This window comes from Suncus etruscus, chromosome 4, assembly GCF_024139225.1.
Source record: "Suncus etruscus isolate mSunEtr1 chromosome 4, mSunEtr1.pri.cur, whole genome shotgun sequence".
NCBI lineage: Eukaryota > Metazoa > Chordata > Mammalia > Eulipotyphla > Soricidae > Suncus > Suncus etruscus.
Genome location: NC_064851.1, coordinates 90,585,304 through 90,611,668, shown reverse-complemented (window position 1 = coordinate 90,611,668; position 26,365 = coordinate 90,585,304). Strand labels below are relative to the sequence as shown.

Here is a 26,365-nt window from a genome sequence, read left to right as displayed (position 1 = left end):
GTATAACCTTGAATTTTGCATGTAAATCATCATATTAAACTTTCCTGTTGTTTACGATATTAACATTTCTCTTTTTCCCATTTAAGAAAGGAGTTCTAGGTCCCTTTCTATTATCCATGTCTCTCTCTCTCTCTCTCTGTTTTCTTACTTTCTTTCTTTCTTCTTTTTTTTTTTTTTTGTTGTTGTTGTTTTTGCTCCAGTGAACCACATCACTCATGCTGTGCTCTTAATGCTTTTGTTCTGCTGCTCTAGATTCTTTCCCTGGAGCTCTGAGATCTGCCTCTCAAGACTGATTGCACCACTGCTTCTTGACTCTTTGGCTTTCCATTATTTTTCACCATGTGAATGAGAGTGAGAACTGCTCTTCCTGCATTCTACCTGTGCTTAGGTGAAAGGTCAAAAAGAAAATTTCCGTTTCTTGGCTTCCTTTTATGTGTTTGCTATTTTCACCACTTAGCTATTTCCATTATCTATCTGAATGAGTAGCCTTCATCTCTAAAATATGTAAAATGACCAACTGCATTGACTAGATTACCAGGCATCCTATCCACCTCTAAAAGTGTGCCAGCAAAGGTAATATATTGAATATTTTGGGGGAAGAAATTGCTTCTCTCTGATAACATATTGCTCATAACTGTCAAATTAAATCTAATCACAAACACTTAGGATAAATTCAAGTTATATGCAATGTTTTGAGAATTTATATCAAAATTTCAAAACAAGTCAGTATTACTAAAAAAATGATATAATTATTGTGGGGTTTTTTGTTTGGTTTGTGTTGTTTATGTTCTTGGCCCACACCAGGTGACACTCACGGGTTACTCCTGGCTATGCACTCAGAAATCTCTCCTGGCTTGGGGAACCATATAGGATCACAGGAATTGAACTGAGGTCCATCCTGGGTCAGCCATGTGCAAGGCAAAGGCACTACTACTGCACTATTGCTCTGGCCCCATAATTATTTGATTTTAATCTTAAAGCTATTTTCTATAAATGAAAGTAAAAGAAACATTAAGTAGAACATTTGGGCATTTTTCTCAAGATAATAAATGTTGTCATCATTTTCATGTTTAATTTTATCCCTATTATGTCTGAAATGAATTTTTTAAATGTTTATTTTCTAGATTAGTTGATCCTTGTTTAGTCAACAAAGGTAATTTTCACACATTTTACTCTATAGAGAAAATATTTTCCTCTTGAGAAAATAATATATATTTGTTTCACTTCTAAAAAATTCACCATTTTAACACAAACAAAATCATAGTATAATGGCTTTATTCGTTGAATGAAAAATATTTTATTAAGAAATTGGCAAATTTCAGAAATAAATTTTTTTTTTTGGTTTTTGGGCCACACCCGTTTGACGCTCAAGGGTTACTCCTGGCTATGTGCTCAGAAATCGCCCCTGGCTTGGGGGGACCATATGGGACGCCGGGGGATCGAACCGCGGTCCGTTCCTTGGTAGCGCTTACAAGGCAGACACCTTATCTCTAGCGCCACCTTCCCGGCCCAGAAATAAAATATTTTTAAATAAAATCTTTTTTTTCTTCTTTCTGTTTTAGGAGAGGAGAGAGGAGAGGAGAGAGGGGAGAGAGGAGAGGAGAGAGGGGAGAGGAGAGGAGAGGAGAGAAGGAAGAGAGGAGATGATGGGAGAGGGGAAAGGAGGGAGGAGAGAAAAGGGAAGAGAGGAGAGGAGAGAGAGGAGAGGATGGGAGTGGGAAAAGGAAGGAGGAGAGGAGAGGGGAGAGAGAAGAGGAGAGAGGGGAGAGTTTAAATAGTTTATGTAATTATTTTTAATTATGTAACTATTAATGCTTGTTTGTAGAATCAATATATATAAACTCAGAAATTGCCCCTGGCTTGGGGGACCATATGGGACCCCAGGGATCAAACCGCAATCCGTCCTAGGTTAGCACGTGTAAGGCAAATGCTCTATCTCCTGCACCACCACTCTGGCCTCTCAGTCATTATATTTGTTATTTATTCAATACTAAAGCTCAGAAATTTTTCTGGTCAGTATCTCAAGTCAGCATTAAAACAGGGAAAATATTAGCCACATTAAGGGAACTGGAAAAAATATAACCTCAAATTATAACTCATATTGATTACTGCACACATTTAACCCACCTAAGCAATTATAAATAAAAAAATAAAATCAAAAAGAGATTTCCTTTCTAATTTCCACAAAACTTACTGTGCTTAGGTAAAAAGAACACAACAGAACAACAACAACAAAATAAAAAAAAAACTCTTGTCATACTAACCCCTTCTTTTTTCTTTTTTTTCTTTTCCTTATTTTTTGTATCTTTTAAATTTATATTTATAACTTATAGAAGGCACTCCCACCTGCTTTCTGTTTTGTTTTGTTTGTTTTTGTTATTTTTGTTTTTGAGATCTTTTTTCTTAACAAAACCATAGAACATTAATCATCTTGTTCTGCCTCATATTTCTATGTCTTTCTGCAAATTGAGAGGAAAAAAAAGGTGGATGGTACCAGAGGCAAAGAAGTCTCATGAACATTGAGTGGAAATAAAAAATGAACAGACCCTAAATTCCCAACCCAAGGTCAATGACAATGGAATTAAGAGACCCAAACTACAACAAGCTATGCACAAAGGAGACCTGTTAAACTAGAAGTCCAGGAGACTAAGGGTGGAGGTATGAGATACATACTGGGAACAGTGGAAGAGAGATAATTAGAATATCCTAATTCACTGTCACTATGTACCTTTAATATAACTGTGCAAGACTTGTAATTCACATTAGTTTCAATAAAAATTTAAAAAAAGATGAGAGGCCAAAAAATAAAGAATGATAAGACTATAAGGAATATGTAGTTTAAAAATATTTTGACAATACATTGAAAAATGTTGTGTCTACTATGTTCTTAGTATGCTATGTTAAAAATTTGTATAAGGGTATATAGTAGTACGGCTAGGAAAATCTACGCCTGCCCAGTGATTTCCGACTTTGAGTGTTGCCTGTCTGTGTTTTTCCACTGTCCTGTCTCTGAAACCTCTTGGGAGTGGGGCAAAAAGGGCCCAGAAAAATAGCACTCCCAGAGGCTCACCCAAAGGCTGGAGCACCAAGAACTGTGTCAGACCATGAGAACCGGCTATCTGCAGTATTCTGCAGAAAGGAAGGTTGCCTGTTTGTGACCTCAGGCTGGGAAAATCTACGACCGCTCAGTGATTCACAACTGTGAGTGTTGCCTGTTTGTGTTTTTTCACTGTCCTGTCTCCTAAACCTCTTGGGAGTGGGCTGAAAAGGGCCCAGAAAAATAGCACTCCCAGAGGCTCCAGAAGAGCACGACTGCTCCACTTCCCTTTGCGGCTGCACACTCTTTCTACCCAATGAACCCCACCAAAACACGCAGAAAAAATCACACTACAAGCAGAAAAATGGGAAAACCTCTCAGGCAATCAACATGCACAGAGAATGAAGACAATAGCTCAGATGACCTAAAAAACTTCAACCATCTAATTAACCTTTCAGACAGGGAGTTTAGAATAGCAATATGGAAGATGTTTGTAGAACTCAAAGAAAGCATAGATCAATCTGAACAAAACACAAAGACAAAAATCAGAAAACTTCAAACTGAAATAACAGATCTGAAAAACAGCGTAGTTGAACTAAAAACTCAGTAGATGGCCTCGCTTGCAGGGTAAAAGCAGCTGAGGACAGAATCGGCATGCTGGAAGATGAGATGCAGAAAAACTCAACATAGCAGAAGAAATTGGAAAAGCACCTTAATACAAACTATCAGGCAATGGAAAAAGCACTTAAGGAATGTGAACAGATGAAAATAGAAGTTTTTGATAAGCTCAACAGAAAACACATAAGAATCATTGGAGTCCCAGAGACCCAGGTAGGAGATCTCCAGGAAGAAGCAACTGTCAAAGACATCATCAAAGACATACTCCCAGAGTTAAAGACTACATGCAATCAAATCCTGCATGCCCAAAGAGTACCAGCTAAAAGAGACCCAAAGAAAAACACCCCAAGACACATCCTCTTTACAACGACAAATCCCACAGATAGATATAGAATACTGAAAGCAGCAAGATCAAAAAGGGAAATTACATTCAAAGGAGCATCCATAAGACTTACAGCAGACATGTCACAAGAAACTCTCAAGGCCAGAAGACAGTGGTGGGATATTGTGACAAGACTGAATGAAATAGATGCCTCACCGAGAATACTGCACCCTGCCCGACGACTCACTTTCAGGTTTGAAGGAAGGATACATAGCTTCATGGATAAACAACAGCTCAGACACTTCACAGATGAAAAACCAGCCTTAAGGAAAAACTGAAAGGTCTACTTTAAGCCAAGAGACCAACAAACACAGCAAACTTATCTACAAAGATGACATTAAATCCTAAGACAATCATATCCCTCAATGTCAATGGACTAAATTCACCAATTAATAGACACAGAGTGGCAAAATGGGTCAAAAAGATGAATCCAACTTCTGCTGCCGACAAGAAACACACCTGAATAGTCAGAACAAATATAGACTCAAAATCAAAGGCTGGAGGAAAATCATCCAATCAAACAACACCCTCAAAAAAGCTGGGGTGGCCATATCAATATCAAATGACACCAACTTTATACTCAGAAAAGTTGTAAGGGACAAAGATGGACACTATGTACTAATTAAGAAATATGTGCAACAGGAAAAAATCAGACTATTAAACATATATGCACCCAATGAGAGACCAGCAAATTATCTAATACAATTACTGACAAATCTGAAAGAAGACATAAGTAATAACACAATAATTGTGGGAGACCTCAACACAGCCATGTCAAGACTTGATAGGTCAACTAGACTGAAACCCAACAAAAACATACTAACCCTTAAAAGAGTAATGGATGAAAGAGGACTAGTATATATATATATAATATTCCACCAAAAAAAAACCTGGATACACATTCTTTTCCAATGTACATGGGTCATTCTCCAGGATAGACCACATGTTGATACATAAAACATACCTTCATAAAATCAAGAGGATAGAAATCTTGCAGGCTACCTTTGTTGACCACAAGGCTCTGAAATTAGATGTGAACTACAAAGCTACACAGAAGAAAAACTTTAACAACTGGAAATTAAACACCCTGCTACTGAACAACAGTGGGTCTGAGATGAAATCAAAGAGGAAATTAAAACTTTCCTGGAAACAAATGATAATGAAGACACAAACTATCAGAATCTATGGGACATAGCAAAAGCGGTCCTGAGAGGATATATCTTTGCAAGCACACATCAGGAAGGAAGAAGGGACATACCTGAATAACTTAATGACGCAGCTCATAAAATAAGAAAATGACCAACAAAAGGAACCAAAAATAAGGAGACAGAAGGAAATAACAAAAATGAAAGCAGAAATCAATGAAGTGGAAAACCAAAAAACAACCCGAAAGATCAATGGAACCAGAAGTTGGTTCTTTGAAAAAATAAACAAGATTGATAGACCATTGGCAAAACTCACAAAGAAAGAGAGAGAGAAACCTGATAACCCATATTAGAAAAGAGAAGGGGGAAATCACGACAGATACTGCAGAGATCCAAAGGGTAAACAGAGACTACTTTGAGAAAGTTTATTCTATTAAACATGAGAACCTAGAAGAAATGGATAAATTCTTGGACACTTATAAACTTCCACGGTTAAGTAAGGAAGATATAGCATATCTAAACACCCCCATCACTATTGAGGAAATTGAAACTGTAATCAAACATTTGCCTAAAAAGAAAAGCCCAGGCTCAGATGTATTTACTAATGAATTCTTTCAAACCTTTCAAGAGGAGCTACTACCAATCCTAGCCAGGCTCTTCCATGAAATTGAAAAAACGGGAACACTCCCAAACAGCTTCTATGAAGCGAATATCACCATGATAACAAAACCAGACAGAGATGCTGCCAAAAAAAGAAAATTACAGACCAATATCCCTGATGAATGAAGATGCAAAGATCATCAACAAAATCCTGGCAAATAGGATCCAATGCATCATCAAGAAGATCATACACTACGATGAAGTAAGTTTCATCCCAGGAATGCAATAATGGTTTAACATCTGTAAATCTATCAATCTCATACACAACATCAACAACACGAAAAATAAGAATCACATGATCATATCAATAGATGCAGAGAAAGCATTTGATAAGGTCCAACACCCATTCTTGATCAAAACTCTCAGCAAGATGGGAATGGAAGGAACCATTATCAATCTAGTTGAAGCCATCTACCACAAGCCAATGGCAAATATTATCCTCAATGGAGAAAAACTAAAAGCCTTTCCTCTAAATTCTGGTACAAGACAAGGCTGTCCGCTCTCACCACTCCTCTTCAACATAGTACTGGAAGTGCTTGCTATAGCGATCAGGCAAGAAAAAGATATCAAGTGAATCCAGATAGAAGTCAAGCTCTCACTGTTTGCAGATGACATGATACTTTACTTAGAAACCCTAAAGACTCTACCAAAAAGCTTCTAGAAAAAATAGACTCATATAGCAAGGTGGCAGGCTACAAAATCAACCTACAGAAATCAATGGCCTTTTTATACACCAATAATGATAGGGAAGAGATGGATGTCAAGAAGGCAATCCCATTCACATTAGTGCCACACAAACTCAAATATCTTGGAGTCAACTTGACCAAAGACGTAAAGGACCTATACAAAGAAAACTATAAATCTCTGCTCCAAGAAATAAGAGAGGACACACGGAAATTGAAAGACATACTGTGCTCATGGATTGGCAGGATTAACATCATTAAAATGGCAATACTCCCCAAAGCATTGTACAGATTTAATGCGATCCCTCTAATGATACCCATGACATTCTTCAAAGAAGTGGATCAAACACTTACAAAGTTCATCTGGAACAATAACACCCTCGAATAGCTAAAGCACTCCTAGGAAAAAGGAAAATGGGAGGCATTACTTTCCCCAACTTTAAGCTGTACGACAAAGGAATATTTATTAAAACAGCATGGTATTGGAATAAAGACAGACCCTCAGATCAGTGGAATAGGCTTGAGTTCTCAGACAATGTTCCCCAGACATATAATCACCTAATTTTTGACAAGGGAGCAAGAAATCTTAAGTGGAGCAGGGAAAAACCTCTTCAACAAATGGTGCTGGCAGAACTGATTAGCCACTTGCAAAAAAGCGAACATAGGCCCCCAGTTAATATCATGTACAAAAGTAAGATCCAAATGAATTAAAAAGCTTGATATCAGACCTGATACCATAAGGTATATAGAACAACATGTAGGTAAAACACTCCATAATATTGAGGCTAAAGGGATCTTCAAGGAGGAAACTGCACTTTCCAAAGTAGTGGAAGCAGAGATCAACAGATGGGAATATATTAAGCTTAGAAGCTTCTGCCTCTCAAAAGAAATAGTGCCCATATACAAGAGCCACCCACCATGTGGGAGAAACTATTCACCCAATACCCATCAGATAAAGGGCTAATATCCAAATTATATAGGGCACTGACAGAACTTTACAAGAAAAAAACATCTAATCCCATCAAAAAATGGGGAGAAGTAATGAACCGACACTTTGATAAAAAAGAAATACAAATGGCCAAAAGGCACATGAAAAAATTTTCCTCATCACTGATCATCAGGGAGATGCAAATCAAAACGATTAGATTCCATCTCACACCACAGAGATTGGCACACATCACAAAGAATGAGAACAATCAGTGCTGGCGGGGATGTGGAGGGAAAGGAACTCTTATCCACTGTTGGTGGGAATGCTGTATTGTCCAACCTCTATGGAAAACGATATGGAGATTCCTCCAAAAACTAGAAATTGAGCTCCCATACGATCTAGCTATACCACTCTTAGGAATATACCCTAGGACCACAAGAATACAATACAAAAAACCCTTCCTCACACCTATGTTTATTGCAGCACTATTCACAATAGCCATGCTCTGGAAACAACCAAGATGCCCTTCAACAGACGAATGGCTAAAGAAACTGTGGTACACAATAGAATATTATGCAGCCGTCAGGAGAGATGAAGTCATGAATTTTTCCTATACATGGATGTACATGGAGTCTATTATGCTGAGATAAATAAGTCAGAGGAGAGAGAGAGAGAGAGAGAGAGAGAGAGAGAGAGAGAGAGAGGGAGAGAGAGAGATGCAGAATAGTCTCACTCATCTATGGGTTTTAAGAAAAATAAAAGTCATCTTTTCAACAATCCTCAGTGACAATGAGAAGAGGGCTGGAACTTCGAGCTCACTTCATGAAGCTCACCACAAAGAGTGGTTATAGAAATAAGTACACTGAGAACTACCATAATCATGTGAATGAATGAGGGAACTGGAAAGCCTGTCTAGAGTACAGGTGGGAGTGGGGTGGGATGGAGGGAGATTTGGGACATTGGTGGTGGGAATGTTGCACTGGTGAAGGGGGGTGTTCTTTACATGACTGAAACCTAATCACAATCATATTTGTAATCAAGATGTTTAAATAAATAAAAATAATACTGAAAAAGTATATAGTAGGATATTAATAACAATCAATTATCATAAATGATAAAAGTACCAATTTTCATTGAAATAATTAAAATATACTTTAACATGAAATATGCTTTCTCTTGTAAAAGATGATTATGATATTGCATAGAATATATTATCAGAGTTCAGATAATGATGATAAAATTTTAATGATTAAAACTTATTTATTGCCAGAGGTTAGTTCATAAAAGATTTGAATGTTAAGAAGTCAAGTAACTTTAGTAACAAAATGCATGAGCAACATATATATTTGTGAAATTAAAACTTGACCTTTAAGGAAGAAAATAACTTTATTTTGAAAAATTAGATTTTACATAATGTTGGAATGTTTTTTATGTTTTAGAGAGTCAGTAGATTGTAGATGGATACTACTTGAATAATAATGCTCAATTAGTCTAGATAAATACTGTTATGACTTTAAAGGTGTGTATTGGCACTTTATTGTGGAAATACTTGCTGAAAATTAAGAAGTTAATAAAATATAGAAGGAATTCCCTCAAAAGTTTGGAAATACCTGGAATGTAGCAAAGAGATATTAGAACAAAGATAGCCCATGATTTGCTTGAAAAGCCATAAAAACTATTAAAATAAAGGAGATCTAACAAAATTATGATTTATGTTTTCATAATTTTGAATTTTAAAATGTTGGAATGTTTTTCTATACATTTAGCAATAACAAACTAAGAAAAAAGTGGGGTATGATACATTTCATGTTGCAACTGTCATATTACAAAATTATTGTCTTTTCAATTAGCACAAACTATTTTTACATCATAAATTTTATGCAAAATCAAGTTATTTGTGAGTCGTTTATTTTGCAAAATATTTAGAAGATATTCCATTTTTTGCATATCTTCTAGGGGCTACAGGTATTCTTTGCCTTGGTATTCATAACTTCAATCTGTTACCTATTATCACATTTCTATCTCCGACAGCTAATTATAATATTACCTACTACTTTAGAATTATCCTTTAAACACATTGTATATATATAAGTTGTTAACTATAGTCAACATGTTATACATTTGATAGTCAAGACAAAATTCGTGTGCTGGCTTTGGCAGCACATATACTAAAATTGGAATGATACAGAGAAGATTAGCATGGCCCTTGCGCAAGGATGACATGCAAATTCGTGAAGCATTCCATATTTTTTTTAAAAAAAGACAAAATTCGTCTTATAACTGAAAATATTATATATTATTACATATATTATACAATTCTCAGAATCTGGAAAACATCATTATATTTTTGCTATTATAGTTTTATTTTTATATATGTAAGTATGCAGTATTATATTTCTATGTGCATTATTTCACTTATCTTCCAGCTACATTTATGTTGTAGTAAATAGAAAAATTTTTCTGTAAGGCTAAATAATACTATAAGAAGAATAGATTAAAATTATACAGACTACAAAGTTAGATTTATAAAAAAAAAACCCTTGTATATAAAATTCTAAAAAATATACTAAGAACATATTAAACTAATAAGTGATTTCAGTACATTTGAAGGCCAGTAAGCAGAGAATATTAGAGAAAAATGCACAATGGGGCAGTTAAAGATGAGCAGAGCTTGGTGGAGTTACTGGCTGACCATAGATTTTGATGCTTTCCAAGAGTGGAATTATCCCCAAATAAGGTATAATATTATTTCAATAGTGCTGCTTAGAAAATGGGAGTTGCTTTAGAAACTGGATTTCTTTACAATGACTATGAATGCCTTCTGGAATTAATGCTATGTTTGAAAATAGTTTTTTATAAATACTGATCTAGCAACCACTATTCTAATACTCTATGTCTCTGCAAGGAGCACCTAGCATCTATCTGATATGCTTCAAATTCTGATTGAATGAGTGGCATTCACTTTGCAAAAGACAGAGCTCTCAGCAGTCAAGCCTGCCTTCTCTTATTCAGCAAGTGAAAATGAAACATAATGAGGTCCGTTGCTCAATGCATCAGAAAGTCAATCACTGCCACAGCTTTGCAAGAAAGAAAAGCTTTTTTATTAACATGGGAGATTCAGTAGAAGAAGGAACAATTCTCATATATAACCTTTTTACTTTGACTCGGGGAATATTTAACAAAGTAGAGGGAGTGGCTTAGAACTTACAGATATTTCCTGAAAAACTGAAGATGTGTTAGGGAATGAAGAGAATGGAGAATAGAGAAAAAAGGACTGACTTTCAAGACAAACAAGATGGTGATATATTTTCTACGCATTTACTCCTAAAACACAATATATGACAGGTTTTAGATTCTTTTGACTTTTCTGGTGTTTAGCAGAAAAGTAGAGGAAGCTTCTAAGTGAGCCTCTTCCTTGTCATTTCTTCCTGTTAAACTTCTATAAGATATTTATTACTTCTGAAAAGCAGTTTCAGCAACACGGTATGATAATTTTAGCTAACCCCACTTACCAACGTCTAATAAAACCTAGGGCAACATGAAGAGTTTCATGTTGTATGTAACTGTATGAGAATACAGTTTGAGTGTTAACTCATTTAATGGCACACAGAATGAACACATCTTTCCTTTTCCTCTCTATTGTGACACTTGATGAATGAACTTAAAGTCTCTTCACCATTGCTTCATTTAGATTTAGAACATCTCTGGCCAAAACAAATTATGAAATAAGGTGATGATGATGATGATGATGATGATGATGATGACGACAATTCTTAGTATCACAAATAGAACTCAGGTCTCATGTTCAAAGTGTGCGCTTACATTGAGTCACATTTCCAGTGTGAGGAACAATTCCTAAATTTCTTAGATTCAGACTTCCTTTTAAAGACTTGTTATCATACATCTAAAAAAATCACTTTTTACTTTTTCATTTCACCTTTTCTGAGTCAATTAGTAGAAGTCCCCTTAATTATGCCTACCCTGACCCTCAGGTAATTTATGTTAAACTCTGGCTTTTAAAAGTTGCTGGGAAAGCATCAGATAGCAAGGAACTTGGAAGGCTCAGTAAGAACTACAACACTATTCAACACCCTCTCGCCAAAATACACTTTTTTTGGTGATGGGAATGTTGTACTGGTGAAAGGTGTTCTTTACATGACTGAAACCCAACTACAATCATGTTTTTAATTAAGGTGTTTAAATAAAGATATTAATAAAAAATACACTTTTTTCCAAGACTCTGATTTCTTGTGTGAAACTACAAGCTGAGACCCCATAAAAGTATACTTTTCCTTATTACAAGACTCTGGGGCTATATAATAGTACAGGGGATATGCAATCACTTTGCATGTGGCTAACTTGAGTTTGAGTCCCTGTATCTCATATGGTCACTAATCAAAGTTCAAAGCTTTGAGTACTCTCAAATGCTCCAACATTCATCCACTGAATTACAATATTCTTTTCAGTAATCGTATGTGTATATGGATCATTTTGAATATAGTTATACCCAAGCTAGTTCCTTAGAAGCATTTCTGTCAGGAATCTGACCAAAACAGATGTATGCCAAATGTCAACTTTCTCACAGTCCTCTTTCAAACCTACATAAGATTAAAACGATCACCTTTTGGAAAACTGGGTCCTTCGGCAAAGCAAGTGTGACCAGAATGTCTAATTATACACATGATACTTCCCCAAACTTCAGAAGCTGACAGACCTGACATTTGCCCCTTTCCCTTTTATGTCCTACATCAGTAAATCAAGATTACAAGTGGTGCGCAGAATTTACTTTTGTACCGTAGTTATGAAGACAGACCACTCAAAGTACCACCAACGTAAACTATTGAGAGTATCCAACATATGGACTCCTAACACATTTCATTACCTCAATAAGAATATGAAGGAAACACAGAGTTTCCTCCACACCCAATAGGCAGAAATCTTGCAGACAGATAGTGAAGGTACTGTTAGTAAAAGTTCTTTGCATTCTGTCCATTATTCAAAATGAAAAAAAAATGGTTTAACATACTATTATCCTTACCAAAAGTAGTGTAGCTGGGCATATACAAATTTAAGAGTGCAAGTGAAAAAACAAATGCATGCAATTCTGAAGTTCAGCCATATCTTTTAAGTTTTTCTGGAGAGAAAAAGATATATGAGTACATGTGAAATCTAATCAACTTGCCTATGTCATTTCTCCTTTGACTTCAGAGTCATGGCTGAGAAGTTTTCACAGTAGCAACTAATTTCAGTCTATGTTTCACTTGGGCAAGATTTGCCATAAAATGTTGGTGAAAAGAATCAAATTAGCTCAACTGAAAAGGTTCAGAGGAACTGGAATGTGCCATTGTTGCAAGATGCTCCCTAAGAGAAAGGAACCATGTTTATTCAGGAAGTAGCTTTATGCTTAATTTTTGTATTGTTTTGCGGACACCCTCACTGGTGCTCAGTGCTTACTCCTGAATTTGCATCATTCCTGGAGCTCAGGGGGGTGGGATGGTGGGAGACTATGGAATGCCAACCAGGAGCTTGCCTTGGAAGCAGCAGTAGTACTATCTCTCTGGATCATGAAAACGCTTTTGTTTGGTTTTTCAATAAATTACTGTATTTAAAGACCATGATTTATATAATTTAGCATGATACATTTGTTTCTGCCATTTTATATTCCAAAACTAATCCCAACACTAATGTAAATTTCCTCCAACATTGTCACTGATTTCCCACCATTCCCAAGCCTTCTCCTTGGTAGGTACAACATAGTATTATATAAAGCTTATTTACATAAAAATGTTAATGAAATTCATTTTAAAAGTGGAGCAAAAATGAAATTTATAAAATTATCTCACAATTAGATAATTAAGTCAGTATCAGAAGGTTTAAAAGCATTTTTTTGTTTTTGTTTTGGGGCCACGCCCAGTGATGCTCAGAGGTTATTCCTGGCTATGTGTTCAGAAATTGCTCCTGCCTCAGGGGACCATATGGAATACCTGGAACTGAACCAAGGTCTGTCCTGAGTCAACTAGGTGCAAGGCAAACGCCATGCCTGTGTGCTATTGCTCGGCCCCTAGAAGCTTTTTTTTTAAGACTTTCATATGAGATTAGATTATTTCTGTACAGAGAATAAAAGATGACTTCTTAAATACCTTCAGCAAACTTAATTATAGAAGCAGGAGGCAGAATTATACTAAATTAAGATATTTCTTTTCCCATTGATGATTTCATCTGAGCCTCACCTGTAAGACAGTAATCAATTCCCATGAATAAGTACTCTGCTCCTCCACCAGTATTTCTCAATCCATATTTCTTTCTTTTTTTTTTTTATTTTTGCTTTTTGGATCACACCAGGTAACACTGAGGGTTACTTCTGGCTATGTGCTCAGAAATCGCTCCTGGCTTGGGGGACCATATGGGACGACGGGGGATTGAACTGAGGTCTATCTTAGGTTAGCATGTGCAAGGCAAATGTCCTACCACTTGAGCCACTGCTCCAGCCCCTCAATCCACATGTTTATGCATTCCTGCAACATCACTATGCCAAGGTATATTAATTTTCTTTTTTAGGAGGGGAGTTAGTCTTGAAAAAGTCTATTCATGTCTATAATTTAAAGATGTAACTAGCCAGGATTAAGTGTATAAACATATATGTATACATATTAACAGGTTAATCATTATTTAATATCTTAGGGAAATCTTTAAGCAAAACTATTAAGCTATATATTCAAGCTAACTCTAGAGAGATATTATAAGTGGTTTGCATGTGGCAAACCAGGGTTAGCAACATTATGCATGATAATTTACAAATTTAATATAGTTCTTATCTAAATTCTTACTTTTGGTTTTTAATATCTTTTTATTTACTTTAATTTTGAGGGGGTGACCTTCCCAGAAGTGCTGAGTATGACAAGGGCTATGAAGGCCACTGATGTCTGAGAGGACACAGAGTCCTTGGGATTTAAATTATATTCTGTTCATGACAGGTCTACTTTCTAGGCCTTTAACATTTCCCCCTAAACAATATATATGAAAAATTAAAGTTCTGATAAAAAATGTTAAGATAATTTATAGATAAATTGTTATTTTAAAAATAAGGTGTTAAAACAGTGGATGCCAACATTATTAAAAATAATGTAATTGGTCCTCTTTTGATATAACACAAATTAATTTTAAATGAGTGTTAAATATAAATGCAATAGCAAACTAGAGAAATCAAAATTTTATAATCTTTGAACTAGTTCTCTTTATTTGACACCAGAACAAAATTTTAAGTGAAAAGGTAAGTAAATTGAACTATAAAATTGCCATTAAAAAAACTATTCTGCCAGACAGATATTATACTAGGAAAGGTGCTTGTGTTGTACATAACCAAATCCTGTTTGATCTATAGCACTATAACACTCTGAGCACATCCAAGAATGATTCGTGACCAAAAAAGCAAAAAAGCAAGAGTAAGATCTGAACAAACTGACCCTGTCTTCCCAAACAAAACAAAGGAATAACAAACCAAAAATGAATTCTACACAGAGAGGCTTAATTATTAATTTTATTTACTTTTGCTTTTGGGGTCACACTTAGAGATGCTCAGAGTTCACTTCTCTCTCTGTATTACTTCTCTCTTACCCTGATGGAATGCCAAGATTCAAGCCCAGGTTGAGCAATGCAAGGCAAATGCCATACCCAGAATTATACTTTGTGTAAAAGAGTTTTCTTTTTTTAATCGCATATGAGGTAAATATTTTCAAAATAATTTGCATTTAGGTATATAGCCACTGAGCACTGCCAGAGGTCACTCTAGAGCACATAGCCAGTAGTATCACCTATATATTGGCAGGTTGCAAGCCTTACATGCTGCCAACCTGTTCTCTTTTTATTTTGCCAACCTGTTTCTACATATTCCTCTAAGAATCTTCAGGTGCTGTCCTAAAAGCTCAGGAAAATTACAGATATACCTGTAGAACTATCTGAGCACTTCTAGAGTGGCTTTGGGGGAATATCTGGCTCCATAGAACCCCAGTCATCACTAACCTCAACCTTCACATTGACACACATATCCCAATGAATTGCCTGGAGTGGCCTCTAGTTGTCCTTCCTGAACATCACTTGAGAAACCACCATCCCAAATAATATTAAATTTAAAATAAAGAATCTTTAAATAAGTTTTCTCAAGAAGAAATACACAATGATGCAAATATACAAATAAAGAGATGTTCAATAATATTGGCCATCAGTAAGTCAAAATAGAAACAGCAATGGGAAATAATTGCATACCCTCTGGATTGACTATCGTCTTAAATATAAAATAGATAAAACCCAACAATACTATAATAAATTGGAACACTGAAAGTAACAATATAAATACTTTGCAGAAAACATTTGACAACCCTTCTGTGAATATGATAATCAAATAGTTATGAGCTTTAAAAGAATTAATAATGTCACAGATAAGTTTTCACTCAAAAAATTCCTTTTAAAAATGATTTACATGTAATACTATAAAATTTGTTAAGTACAATGAGTCTGAAGATACTATTGAGGATGTTTGTGTAAAGAGTTTTCTCCAAAATAGTAACATAGTTCTCTAGGAATAATCTGAATCTAATAAAATACAAATTGTTATATATTATTAAAACAATAAACTAAATCACAAAAACATTGTATCATCAATCCTTTATTAAAAATGTATAGGGGGGCCGGGTGGTGGAGCTGGAGGTAAGGTGCCTGCCTTGCCTGCGCTAGCCTAGGATGGACCGTGGTTCGATCCCCCGGCGTCCCATATGGTCCCCCAAGAAGCCAGGAGCAACTTCTGAGCGCATAGCCAGGAGTAACCCCTGAGCATCACAGGGTGTGGCCCCAAAACCAAAAAAAAAAAATGTATAGGGGAAAAGAAAAAAAACAGAGAAATAGCACAGCAGTAAGGCATTTGCCTTGCACGTGGCTGACCCAGGAAGAACCTTAGTTCAATCCCTGGTGTCCCATAGGGTCCTCCAAGCCAGGAGCAATTTCTGAGTGCATAGCCAGGAGTAATCTCCGAATGTCACCAGGTGTGGCAAAAAAAATAATAATGTACAAGATGTATTTTCATACATGTCAAAAACAAATCAAACATTGGACCACATCCTAAAACATTCAAGGCCTTGAGATTGGTTCCTCCATGTCATGAATCTTTAAAACAAAAAGTAGAATCTCATAACCTCCCTAACAACCTGTTTGTACCCTTATTTAAAATTATTTTTAAGAGCTATATAATATGTTGAGTAGCATTTTGGAAGGTACTTAGTATTTTCAACTGGATAAGTTAAAAAATATAGATATATGGATCTACAGCTCAAAAACCTTTCTTTCCTAATATAAACTTGGACAGCAATATATATAGATGGAATTGAAATATAAAAAGTAAATGAGAATGCCATGAGAATATATAAGTCCATGTATTGGATAGAGCAGAAATAGAATTAGGTAGGTCTGTACAAATAATACAGGGGTCTAAGGCATGTCTTACATGTCTTGACTAGATCCAAACTCAGGCACCATAAGTTCAGGGAAACCATCAGGGACTGACAGAAAACCCAGGTCATTCCCAGTATTATAGGATCCAAAGAGAACCACATCTTTTAGAGCTCTTATTAAATTGCTAGTCTAGTTGGTGGGGTAGGAGTGGCCTTTAGGCCAACTGAGCACCACTTGAAAAGATGCAGGGCAGGTAATATATGTAGGTATATAAGTGTAATTGGCAGGTTGTTTGATATAATGCCTGATCTACTTAAAAATTTATCAGAGAGACTAATTACTATTGAATCATACAAGTGTCAAGTTCATATTTTTTTCAGTTCTATAAGCAGTTGTTGGCAATTTACTACATGAAAAGTAAAAGGTAAATTTCACAATAAAAATAATAACAGAGCAAAAATTCAGAGAAAATGTCAAGAGAAGGTCTCTTGCTTCTTAACTTCAAAATCGATATAAAAATCCTGATTCCAGTTCCAAATTTAACACATTTACAATCGTATATTCAATTAGGTAAAGCAAAGTAGCTCTATTTAGCAAAAATGGATAGGATGATTAGAAGATATGCATTGAGATTCATAATAATTGACACATTTGTAAATGTTATAAACTGTATGTATATAAATTACCAAGAAATTATACAACTACATGCAAATATATAAAAACATTAATAATAGTTTCTATATATTTATAATAAAAAGCATTGTAGCCTTTTTATTTAAAGTATTTTTATGAAGTTGAGTTACCTGAAATATCAATTGATCTGCTGGCATACATTTTAAATCTTGTGCTTCTAATATTTAAACTACAAGTTCCCTTAAAAACTATAGCAAGTGATTTTGTACACATGTCTAATAATTATATAATTAAAATTTAAATTCACTAGATTAATTTGACAGCTTTAAATCTGATTTGAAAATTGAAAGCTTACTTATTCTTAGGTTAATACATTCACTAGATTGAGTTTTGCTTTCTTTGGAAGTATTCCACCTTTAAAAATGTAACTGAGAAAATATCTTAATATCTTCATGTTTCATATTACTTTTCCTTGTACAGTATTAGGGTTATCTGATTTCAATAATTTTCACATTGATTGATCAACATTGGGGTTTGATAAATTTCTTTTTAAAATAAATTTTTGAAATAATTATTTACTGCTTTTAATTATTTAAAAGATGATTAATACTTTTAAAATTTTACTAAGAACACAGATTATTCTTTTATTTTAAGGGCCAAATCCAGTGACACTTAGGAATTACTCCTGGTTTTGTGTGAAATCACTACTTTTATGGAGTACCATATAGAAGGCAGGGGATTGAACCTGGGCTAATCTCATGTAAGGCAAATAACCTCTCCAATGTGTCCGACTCCTGATGCTTTTTATTGTTCATATGTCATTAATGTTTTCCTTTAACAAGCCTAAAAGGTACATAGGTCTTGAAGTTCATAAATATTAAACCTCAATCTTCTCACTAACTAACTAAAACAACCTATACTGGGACAAAATATTCAAACACAAAAAATAAGTAAATTTCTAAAAATTTTATTTAAATAAGTATTATACAAATAACATTATCTAAGCAAAACATTCTGTTTACTAGGCAAACAACACTGCCAACAGCAACCATTTACTAGGTCTCACCATTTAGTCTATAATAAGCGCTAACTGCTTCCTACATCATCCATCACCTATAAAGCACAAGTTTTATTGTCTCCTTTCTATGATGAAAAAAAAAACAACTAAAACTTTTAGTTCAGAGATTGGCAGAAAATTTAATAGAGCCAGTATTTAAACTCTGATGATCTGATCTCAAAGCTAAACAGTACAAGACTGAAGAACCGTAAAAAAAAGTATCACAAATAATTTAAATTATGATTTGAAATGATTACTTAAGTATTCAGATTTATAAGTATGCTTAAGATAAAACAGTGTTGGTAGACTATTTTTCACCTAACAGAATCATGATAAGCACTGGTACATCATGCACAAATTATTTCTATGCAGTTACAATGCTCACTGATCATAGTCAAAAAGAAGGTGTAAAAAAATTTATTTTGTGCTGCTTTGGTGGTATAGGCATATGATTGTTATGACTAGAAATACAACTTCACAGGATTTCTCTCCTCTTCAATGATCTTTGGCCTATCTGTATCTTAAGCCATGAGCAAACAGTTATATATGAATTTTTATCAGATAATGCATTCATATCTATCAGACATTTCCCCAGGACTTTTTCTAACATAACTTGGCCCTAATACACATATTTGCCTAGGAAATGTTTGTACAAAGCTCTAAAATAAAATTGTCTAGAAAAATAACATTATTTGTAAGCATAACTTGACAGCTCCACATTCACATCCTATGAAGGTGTTCACAGCACAATAAATTTTAAGATAGCCTTCAGGTTTATCTTTACACTTAAAAAATAAAAAAATTTCCTGGGAGTTTACTAGTGCAGGAAAGCTATGAATGTGTAATATTTCTATTTCTCAGGAATTTTTATCAGCAATATTTGGCTATTGAATCAATATCTCCTTCATTTGCTCTATTGAGCAGAGCACTCCCCAAGACAGTTGATAGCTGAATTAAAATCTGAGTCAGGAAATAAAAATATTTGTGGGTTGTTTGTAGGTAATATATTCAGGAGTGTAGTGTAAGACATTATGAGTTGAATTAATGCTGTAGCAGCAGCAACAAAGAATTTAGAGCAGACTCAGAGGAAACTCATAATCATAAAGTCATTCTTAGACAAGGATAATAAAAACACAGTTACAGTAAGCAGACTGAGTCCTCAATAACACTGGATAAATCATCAGGTGAAAAATGGAAAACACAAACTATAAACATAATTTGAGCAAGGTAGAGAGAAATTATCAAACAATGAGGTAATAGAAATGTCACAACACTGGAGCAAGTATTCATTACAACTTCAATCAGTGCCATCCATTTTCTTTAAAGGTCAAAGAAACTTTGGAAATGATGAAACAACAGTTTTATATTCTCTTGTTTTATGTGTTACTTTGAGTAAATGTCCTACTTGAGATCTAAAGCAAACTGAAATAACAATGTCTGATTTGGGGAGAAAAACAGTTATATTTTCTCCTGAAATTAATGTATGACCTACAATTTTTAAGTACATTTTTATTGTTGTTAGAAAATGGAAGAATAAAAAAATTAAAAAAAAGAAAAGGGAAGAATCAATATACAGTAAAAGTAGCATCATGAAAAGTTGCTAAGTAATGAACATGATAAGTAAATTGTCCCATGTTTAAGGATAGAATTCCTATAATTTGACTCCACAAGGGGAGAAAACAAAATGACAAGTGAGTGCCTTTTCTTAAAAATTACAGATAACCTTCCTCAGCTAATGATAAAATTAGAAATCCTTAGCTTTTCCAAATTAGTGCAATTTTTTTTATTTTTAGGGATTCCTATTTGTTTATTACATTTATTCTCAATAATATGATCAACTAGTCATATATACAACATGAAATAACATAACAAATAGATCTGGAGTCAAATCTCTTTTTTTCAACTTTAAAAGTAATAAAATTTCCTATCAGTTCTTGTTTAAAAGATGAAGAAACTGCACCAGAGTAATATTACAATGGGTAACATATTTGATATGCATGCAATCCACCTGAGTTTGATCCCAATACCATATCGGGTTCCCTGACCCTCACAGGAGTGATCCCTGAGGCTCGAGCAATAGTGCAGCGGTAGGGAATTTGCCTTGTATGAAGCCAAACCAGGATGGATCCTAGTTAGAGTCTCAGCATCCCATATGGTTGCCAAACCCTGCCAGGAGAGATTTCTGAGCACGAAGCCAGGAATAACTCCTGAGCGCTGCTGGGTTTGCGCCCTCCACCCTAAAAATATGGAGTGATCCCTGAGCAAGAAGCACTGAGTACTTCTGGATGTGTCCCAAAGCAAACAAACAAACCTATAAATTCTGTACACTTCTGTTTGACTCAGCAATTCCATAGCTTGGAATATGCTCCAAATGCCAAAAGCACAATGCAGAAAAGACATTTGCACTCCCATGTATATTATAGAATTATTGACTTCGATAAAAATCTGGAGATACCCAATTGCCCAAGAACAGATGACTGAGTAAAAATAGCATGGTACATATAAACAATGGAATATTGCTTGGCCATGAAAAGATGTCATACTGACTTATATTTACTACTACATGATGAATCTGGACATTATCATGTGCAATGAAGTTTGTATGTGTGGGGGACAGACACAGAGTGATCTCTCATATGTAATTTACAAAGAAACTCCATAGAGAAAAATAAAATACCAAATGGCAATTAAAAAAAGAACAGGAGAACTGGTTTCAAGTAGAAAATTTGCCACTGGGGTAGGGTGGAGAACTAAATTAAGAAAGTGTACACTAGGATATGTTTTGTCATAGAGGCAGACTGGGAATGAAAAGGGAACCTAGGGACATTCGTGGAGGAAGTGATACTGGTGAAAAGATCGATGTTTTTAGGCATTCAATGAAAGCACAATACGCCAAAATTTGAAAATAACTTTGCAACTCTGTAACTGTGATCCTAAATATGTAAATAAATAATTACACTTTAAAATTTTCTTCAAAGAATAAGTTGCTCAAATTTATTTGTGTGTTTAATAAGAAATTGTTTTATTTTTAGATTTTTGATTAAATTTCCTGTATTTCTAACTTTTTAACTTGCTTTTCAAATACTGGATAATCTCACTCATATATGGTACACAAAATATAGCAATAAAGTGGGGAGAATCCAATGACAGTAATTTGAACTTTAAATAAAGAAGGGTGGAATGGAAGTGGAAGATCAGGAAGAAAAATCTAGAAGTGTCACCAGGACAGTGTTGGAGAATTTGGGACATTGGTGAGAGTAGGAAATACATAATTCTGCTTTTTCTTTACAAGAACACAGATTTAGTTTTATATGACAGTATTGACTTCATATTATGTAATGGTGGTGAGTTTTCTCTCTAATAAGTGCACTGGCTACCCCAATACATTTTTTTAGACAATGAGAAAACAGAGCCTGAACTGAAGAGGAACATAAACATCTACCAGTGACCTGAAAAAATTTTAGATGACTTCTGATTGTGCTCATAGTCAAAGGCCACACCTAAAGCAATAGCACAGTGGGTAAGGAGTTTGCCTTGCACATTACCCACCAAGGTTTGATCTCCAGCATCTCATACAGTACTTTAAGCCTCATAGGAATCATTTCTGATCACAGAATTAGCAGTAATCCTTGAGCACCACCAGGTGTGGCCCAAATCTTCCACCACAAATAAAGCCATACCTATATACAATGAAGTTAGAATATTAAAAGTTTTACAATTTTCTGCCCTCTTAACATTATATATTTGAGCAGTGTTTGAGACATTCTAAAAGGGAAAAGAATGAGGAGGTGGTAAAAGTAATTAATTAGCTCTCATCATATTATTGTGTGACTATAAATGTGAAAAAATAAAATTTGAAACTAAGTTAGCCACGTGCCTTAGAAGTGGACACTATGCAGCACTTTCATATATATTTTCATCTATATGTATCAGTGATAAAAAAAATAGTAAGAACTAACTCTGGGGTCAGAGAGATAGCATGGAGGTAAGGCATTTTCCTTGTATGCAGAAGGATGATGGTTTGAATCCTGGCATCCCATATGGTCCTCTGAGCCTGCCAGGAGCAATTTCTCACCATAGAGCCAGGAGTAACCCCTGAGCGTTGCTGGGTGTGACCCAAAATCCAAAAAAAAAAGAACTAACAGATAATTTTGATAAATTTATATTCTACTTTTGTTAGTATTGCATAGATATTGTGATATAATAACTAAATTGTTCTTTTTATATTGTTAGGAAATTATCTATTGTGTGTATATTTCATAGCAAATTTCCCATTACAATTTACAGTGAGAAAATGAAGTTGTACAGCATATATTGTTAGAGTGATTTATATTAAATGATAATTATAAACCAAGAATCATCTTTTTTCTTTTCTAATTGTATTTTATGTTATAAATAATGACATAATTTTTTCATTAAATTACTTTTGATCAATTCTATACACAAAGTGGATAAATCTCCTTTAATTCTAAGTGTTTCCACTTATTTAAAATTTTAAAATTAGAATACAATTTGGGCTTAATTAATTTTTAAAGATACCTAACAAATATATTCCTCACTTTTTCTGTTAACAATAGGAGAAATATGTATTTGTATTCATTTTTATTGTATTTTTCAGTATATTTCTGTAATAAAAATATTTTAGAACTAATTTACATCAATTCAACGATTTAATTTATTTCAGCCTATCCAAAGTGGGAACTATCTAGTATTCAAATTCAAAGGAAAGGTTTTATTAAAATGTATGTGTTTTTTACCAGAATATGGCCTTCCTTCTGCCTCAATAGTGTCATAATTTAAAAAAGAAGTTATTTTACAATAAAGACAAGCATGCACAAAAGCTTAGCTTTCGTTTTCTTTTTTTTTTTTCTTTTTCTTTTATTTTTTAGGTTTTTTGGGCCACACTCGTTTGATGCTCAGGGGTTATTCCTGGCTACGTGCTCAGAAATTGCCCCTGGCTTGGGGGGACCATATGGGATGCCAGGGGATTGAACCTCGGTCCTTCCTTGGCTAGCGCTTGCAAGGCAGACACCTTACCTCTAGCGCCACCTCGCCGGCACCAGCTTTCGTTTTCTTATTTGAAATATGATTTTAGCTATCAACTTGAGCTCGTCACTAGGTGATGAGGAAGTTTAGAGTGAAACTAACACTAGGTATAGTAAACATGAAGAGAATATTAGAAATGTATTCAAACTGGCAAGTCTTTCTCTTCTACCTCCCAAGTCCCATATTTCCATATATCTATAAGTATAAAGAGATTCAATTAGTAAATATGGTATATAATTTTAGTGAATGCATATGGAGTCATTTGGAGGGGAAAAGGCAACCTACCAGTGTTATTGCAGAGCTTATTCCAGGCTCTGAGTTCAAGGATTATTACTGGCACTGTATAGAGAACCACATACAGTGCCAGGGATAGAACTGGGGTTGGTTTGCTGCAAGGTAAACAACTTAAACCTGTGCTCTCTGACTTGTATATCTAATCCTTTTAACACTAAAATTTTTTATAGATTTTTGTAACATGTAGCAGATTTTCCTGATATATTTTAAAATAAAATTGTTAATATTATTCTAAAAACAAGGTTTTTATTTCGGTAAAAACTAAAAAAAATCAAACAATTTAAGTGTGACGTATTTAATGTATAAAATATATAATTTTTAAATAAGTGTAAAGACAGGCTTGAGTACTCAGAGAATGCAGAACCTAGACATACAATCATCTAATCTTTGATAAAGGAGAAAGAAGTCCTAAATGGGACAAAGAGAGCCCCTCAATAAGTGGTGTTGGCACAACTGGCTAGCCACTTGCAGAAAAGCAAACTTAGACCCCCAGGTAACATCATGTATGAAGGTAAAATCCAAATGGATTAAAGATCTTGATATCAGACCTGAAACCATAAGGTATATAGAACAACACATAGGTATAACACTCCATGACATTGAAACTAAAGGCATATTCAAGGAGGAAACTGCACTCTTCAAGCAAGTGAAAGCAAAGATTATCAAATGGGAATATATTAAGCTGAGAAGCTTCTGCATCTCAAAGGAAATAGTGCCCAGGATACAAGAGTCCCTCACTGATTGGGAGAAACTATTCACCCAATACCCATCAGAAAAGGGGCTAATCTCTAAAATATACAAGGCACTGACAGAACTTTACAAGAAAAAAAAAACATCTAATCCCATCAAAAATGAGGAGAAGAAATGGACAGACACTTTGATAAAGAAGAAATACAAATGGCCAAAAGGCATGAAAAAATGCTCCACATTACTAATCATCAGGGAGATGCAAATCAAAACAACTATGAGGTACCACCTCACACCACAGAGACTGACACACATCACAAAGAATGAGAACAAGCAGTGTTGGCGGGGAAGCAGTGAGACAGAAACTCTTATCCACTGCTGGTAGGAATACTGACTAGTTCAACCTTTCTGGAGAGCAATATGAAGATTCCTCCAAAAACTGGAAATTGAGCTTCCATACGATCCAGCTATACCACTCCTAGGAATATACCCTAGGAACACAAAAATACAATACAAAAATCCCTTCCTTTCACCTATATTTATTGCAGCACTATTTACCATAGCAAGACTCTGGAAACAACCAAAATGCCCTTTAACAGATGAATGGCTAAAGAAACTGTGGTACATATACACAATGAAATATTATGCAGCCGATAGGTGAGATGAAGTCATGAAATTTTCCTATACATGAATGTACATGGAATCTATTATGTTGAATGAGATAAGTCAGAGAGAAAGAGAAAGACAAAGAATGGTCTCACTCATCTATGGGTTTTAAGAAAAATGAAAGACATTTCTCAACAATTTTCAGAGACAAAATAGAGGAGGGCTGGACATTACAGCCAACCTCATGAACCTCACCACAAAGAGTGATGAGTTTAGTTAGAGAAATAACTACATTGCAAACTACCCTAACAATGAGAATATATGAGGGAAGTGTAAAGCCTGTCTAGAGTACAGGTAGGGGCAGGGAGGGGAGGAGGGATATTTGGGTCATTGGTGATGGAAATGTTGCACTGGTGATAAAGGGGTGTCATCTGATATGACTGAAACCCAACAACAATCGTGTTTGTAACCAAGGTGTTTAAATAAAAAATATTTAAAAAAATAAAGAATATAAATATTTAAGATAAAAAAGACATTTATGAGTAAAATATTTGATGATGAGGTCGTTATTTATTTTAAAATATCCTAGAGACCTTCATTGGAATATTTGTTAGTTTTTGCTTACGGTGCCATTCTAAATTTTATTTTGCAAATTGCACATTTCTCATTATTAATAAATCACTTGCTAGGCAAGTTTCTCATTTCTCTATTTCCTTTAATATTGTGTACTACATCTAACTATAGTTTATTCTCCTCCATTATTATCTGACCAGATTTCTAGTGCTTATAGTATTATTTTTAAGTCCATACATCCAAGTTCTCAAAATCACATCATGGTAACAGGAATCTAGTTTGACTCCCAAGATGCCCATATCCTTTACATAACCAGTGAATTTCTCTTCTATTGAGTACATAACTTTTCACTTTATGAAAAAAGTTTTGTAGAGATAATGAAAGCAGAAACCTACTAAATTTTTATTTACCCAAGATTTTCTTCGCTTTTTCTTTAATACTCTAAAGTGGGTATTGTTTTTTAAAATTAGATTTAAGACCTGAATAATATTCTATGGATGAGTTGGAAGATAAAAAGACCTATTCTGAGAGAGTCACAAATTAGTTGACTCTGAGTATCAGGAGCTGGTATTAGC

General features: G+C 34.7%; 1 non-coding gene across 1 annotated transcript; it reads left to right on the top strand.

Moving 5' to 3' along the window:
* Positions 1–9,597: 9,597 nt before the first annotated feature.
* On the top strand, positions 9,598–9,704 carry LOC126008348 (U6 spliceosomal RNA). The gene has a single exon (XR_007495682.1). It is a non-coding gene; the product is annotated as a U6 spliceosomal RNA (small nuclear RNA).
* Positions 9,705–26,365: the final 16,661 nt, after the last annotated feature.